Consider the following 5,309-nt stretch of genomic DNA (forward strand, 5'->3'; position numbering starts at 1 on the left):
GAGCCTCACACCTTTTCCTTGCAGTGTGAGGGATGCAGCATTTTCATTTCCAGGGAGAGCAGGAGACAATTGCTGGCAAGGTTGTTTTCCTTCTCCGTGCTTGCTGGGCAGTCATGAGGAAGGTTACATCCATGTTCTCACTGGCTTTTGTGCCTGGCTCCGGCCTTGGGAGAGTGACGGGAAGGGGGTTAGCCATGAAATGGAGAGTGATTCACACATAATTCTCAAATTCCTACTCAGGGCTTTCAGAAATCACCCCAGTGGGTGGCTGAGTGATCTGAAGAGGAAAGTAAACCATCAGGTGCCAGCCTTAGAAAACCAAAGAGCAGTAAAGGCTGGACACAGAGTCCATGCAAATTGAGATTTGCTCCCAGAGCAACATGCCAGCATCATCTCCAAAGCCAAACTTGAGGAATCTCTCGGGGCTTTTAAGCAAAGCACTCCAAGCGCGCTATAACATTAGTATTATTGGGCATTCTCTGAAATTACTAGTTACACTCAGTTGAATAAATGCTCCTAAATGCAATTAAGAATGTATTATACGTTAACGTTATGGATGAGCTAAGAAAAATACTCATTATCCTGTCTCTCGGGGAGAGATACTACATATACTTAGGGGCTTTGTGCTCCCGCACAGTTGTAGAGGGCAAACAAGCAGGGGAGAACCGGAGCTCCCCGGCCCAGCTGGAGGTGCCTCTTCCACGCCCCCACACCCACACATGGATGTCAGCACTCCGACTCCCTTCTCCAGTTTGGAAGCCTTCACTGAGAAGGCTGGAGGTGGTGAGATAGGGAAAGTAGCTTCCCGCCTGGTACCCAAAACAACCCCCAAAGCAGATAGCCATCAGGGACATCTGGGTGAGGCTCGACAGGAGAGTGTGGCCCCAGGCAAAGGAAGGGGCCTCAGAAAGGGCATGACTCCGACTCCTGGCCCCCATTGGAGTCCTCACCCTTTTTCTAAGTGAAAGAGAAAGTCCCCACCCTCACCCCCCACCCCGCCTCCTGCTGATTGCCTCTCTGCCTCCCCCACTGCAGGGGTTAGATACTTGCAGGACAGATGGGGCCTGGGCTTTGGCTCTTCTCTGCAGAGAAGTGCTGCCTGTATGTTGGACAGCTAATTGTACCAGGTACTGAGCTTGGATGTTGGCACAGCACTCTGCACTCGAGTGGCTCTAAGGGGCTTCTAAAGCCTCCTTGCTTAGGGAGAGGTCCTGCAGCAGCAGCATTGAACCTCAGCCCTGCCCAGAATCTCCTGAAACAGAATCTGCATTTTAACTGGATTCCCACAGGTGATTTGGTTGTGCCTTAGTTTGAGAAGCACTCATATAAAGTGTAACTGATCTGTTATCAAAATCCCAGCCCCACCATTCACGGGCAAGTTCCTTCATTTTTCTGAGCCTGAGTTTCTCCATTTCAGAATAGGTGGAAATAAAACTAGTCCCACCTCACAGGCTGTTGCAAGAGGAAAGGTGGTTCTGTGTGTAAATCTGTAATGCCTAGCACAAAGTAAATGCTCAGGAAATAATGTCTAAGAGCAATCTGCCATCCCCCATACGTGGAAAGCTAGCACGGCCACATCTTTGTGTTAAATGGTATCCCCAGAGTACCTGGGTGGCTCAGTCGGTTAAGCGTCCAGCTTCAGCTCAAGTCATGATCTCACGGTTCATGGGTTCAAGCCTGCATTGGACTCTGTGCTGACAGCTCAGAGCCTGGAGCCTGCTTCAGATTTTGTATCTCCCTCTCTCTCTGACCCTCCCCTGCTCACACTGTCTCTCTATGTCTCTCAAAAATAAATAAAAAGCATTAAAAAAAAAGACAACAAAATTCACTCTTTAGCAAATCACCCACTGTGGTAGCCAGCCTCCAAGATGGTCCCAATTATCCCTACCTCCAGGTCTTCATGCTCCTGTGGGGCCCCCTAGCACCTTGAAAATGTTAATCTGTATAACCAATAAGATAATGCAGAGGGGTGCTTGGGAGGCTTGGTTGGTTAAGCTTTTGACTAATGGCTCAGATCACGATCTTGTCCTTCATGAGTTCAAGCCCCGCATCGGGCTCTGTGGTAACAGCTTCAGAGCCTGGAGCCTGCTTCAGATTCTGTGTTTCTCTCTCTCTCTGCCCCTGCTTGTGTGCTCTCTGTCTCTCTCTCACACACAAAAATAAATAAAAACATAAAAAATTAAGATCATGCAGGAAAAGTGCACAAAGTGTGACTCCCAAAGGTAGGTCATAAAAGACACTGCAACTTCTGCTTTGCTTTCTCTTGGATCATTCAGTCTCGGAGAAGCCAGCTGCCATGCCAGGAGGACACTCAAGCAGCTCTAAGGAGAGATCCACGTGGCAGGAAATGAGCCTCCCACCTGCAGTCACATGAGTGAGTCATCGTGGAAGTGGATCTTTCCGACACCTTCGGGCTTCAGATGACTACAGCCCGACAGCCCCACAGCCTCAGGCAGCATTTTAGCTCCAACCTCTGTAGGGATTCTGAGCCAGAACCACCGAGCTAAGGCAGTGCTGAAATCTTGACCAGCAAATACTATGTAAAATAAATATTTATGGTCTCAAGTCACTTTGGGGACATTTGTTCTGCAACAACAGATAATTAATATATCCACTATAGTAGCTAAATATTTTCATGTGTATGTGTGTATAGTCCTTCCCAATAAAATTCCCATATCTGAGATCAGTAGAAAGCAATGAAGAAAATACAATTCTCTTTCAGCCTCCTTTGATAAAGCACTCCAACAGTTTCAGACAAGCAGAAAGCATGCAGCTCCAAGATAACAAGTGTTGCCAAAGTGGACACTTCTCCACCTCCCCGTAGAAGGAATGAATTAACCACTCCATATCCCAAGAGGAGAGAGAAAAAAAGAAGAGGGCTTCCCTTTCCAGAGCTTCTTTTTATCCCCTCCATATCTCCTCCTGAGGAAGCAGACTTACCCGAATAGTGCCTCTGGGAGAAGGAACTGGAGGTACCCTGGAAGATTCCGTGCCCCCTTGCTACTCCCATCCCACTACAGGTAGAAGCTGATTCGGCAATTTCCCATGTGAGCATAGGGAAGCGGGTCCCCTGGGGGAGGCCAGCGGTGGCCCTCCTTCCAAAGAAACTGCACATCATCTGAAGTTGGGTGAGCATTGGGATCCGTGGGCCACATGCTTTGGCCGTGTCCTCCAAGCCAGCTTTATCAGTAGCAAAGTACCACTTTGATCTCCGTTTGTGTGACTTTGTGTCAACTTCTTAATTGCCTCCATATTTGGAGGAAGAAGGAAGAGATATTATTAGCCTGCTAACCCTGAGCAAGAAGCACACATTGAACATAGATATGTTATTCTAAACTAATTTCCCACGATCAGTCAGCATTTTCCCAGCTATTGCTTCCCCACGCCACGACCTGGTTCATCCTAACTCCGGTCTCTCTTTCTCAACAGAATTGTTCATCTTCACACTCCAAGTGCAGCAGAGAAGAGGGTGAACCCAGGTGGCTGAGGAAGTCAGGCCATCTCATTAATCATAAAAACAATAATGACACATACTGTGCACTCCTATACTGTTTATGTAGCCCTCCTTTAATCCTTATGACATTTCTATGGCAGAACAATCACTTTCATTTTATTGCAGAGGAAACTGAGGCTCAAAGAGATGGCTCAGGTGTGGAGTGCAGAACATCCTAGGATTTGAACGCATGTCTGGCTGGCTCTGAAGTCTTTTGTTTTCCAATACACACTATTACACTTTGAGCCCGACTTTGGAGCCCAGTGCTTAACTTAGGAAATATTATTTTATTTCTTTCTTTCTTTTTAAGTAGGCTCCATGTGCAGCATGGAGCCCAACTCAGGGCTTGAACTCACAACCCTGAGATCAAGACCTGACCTAGGATCAAGGGTTGGACACCTAACCGACTGAGCCACCCAGGCACCTTGGAGAACGTTATTTTAAATTTTAACCTAAAGGGTAGATTCAATAGAATTTCAGAAAAGCACGACGTGTCTGTGCTAGAAATTTCTCTGGAACATCCTGTCCAGCCCCCATGCCCTCTCATTTATGAATGGTGAAAGCTCTCAGAGGGATTAAATCACTTCCCAATAATTTAATGATAATTTATAAAATTATGGGCAGTCCAAACTGCTTATACGATTACTAAGTTAACAATGCAAAAATTTTATTTCCAGAGATCTTGATATTTGGTCATCCAGTTGTTAATATATACCCTGGCCAACCAACTCAGATATATAGCTTGGGCCTAACTGAATTTATAACCAAAGGAAGTGCTATTTTCCCTCCAGTGGCTTCTGAAGGCAGTTTTAAGGGGGAAAGGATATAATTCTTTCATACAACAAAAACATTGGGTTTGTCTCCATATCAGTTCTGGGTTTCATCTTTCATAGTTAGTTATGGGACAGGGGCATTCACAAGTGAAAATTTCTGTCTCTAGACTCAGGGAATTCAGACCATGTCACAATTACAGATGTGCAAGAAGGCCAGTTTGCCTCAGATGCAATCTCTGACATTTTGTCAGCATTTTGGATTTGGTTCACTTGGAAGCTGTCAATTACTACCACAAAACCAATCTTTCATAGCTAGAAATAGACTTAGCAACTCCATTGCTGTCACTTTCAGGAATTTCCTTGCCATTTTACCAAGAAATATCACTTATTCTTTTTTTAAATGTTTATTTATTTTTCAGAGAGAGAGAGAGAGTGCATGAGCAGGAGAGGGACAGAGAGAGAGAGGGAGACATAGAATCTGAAGCAGGCTCCATGCTCTGAGCTGTCAGCATGAAGCCCGACATGGCGCTTGAACTCAGAATGGCGAAATCATGACCTGAGCTGTAGTTGGATGCTTAACTGACTGAGCCACCCAGGAACCCTGAAATATCACTTATTCTGAAAGGAAAACAACTCCCATCATCTCCTGCTGTAAATGGCCCCTTGCCATGTGAGTGGCACAGGCAGATTCTGTTCAACCCTGCTGGGCCCAGCCGCACTCTAGAAGCCACAGATCCCATCACAGGCCTAGCCTCAGCCCCGTGGGAGTCAAGTTGGAAATAATATAGGACACTCTGGACTCGTTTCTTTGAGGATCCTTCCAGGATGTGGTTCAAAGCAGTGAAAAGGGCCCTGACTTCAAAGTCAGATAACCCTAGGCTAGGTTTCCATGCCTGGATCCATCACACTGGTCTGTGACCTTAGAGATATTTCTTTTTTTTTTTTCTCCATAATATTTTATTGTCAAATTGTTTTCCATACAACACCCAGTGCTCTTCCCCTTAAGTGCCCTCCACCATCACCACCACCTCTTTTCCCCCCTC

This window comes from Suricata suricatta, chromosome 5 (genome assembly GCF_006229205.1).
Source record: "Suricata suricatta isolate VVHF042 chromosome 5, meerkat_22Aug2017_6uvM2_HiC, whole genome shotgun sequence".
Taxonomy (NCBI): Eukaryota; Metazoa; Chordata; class Mammalia; order Carnivora; family Herpestidae; genus Suricata; species Suricata suricatta.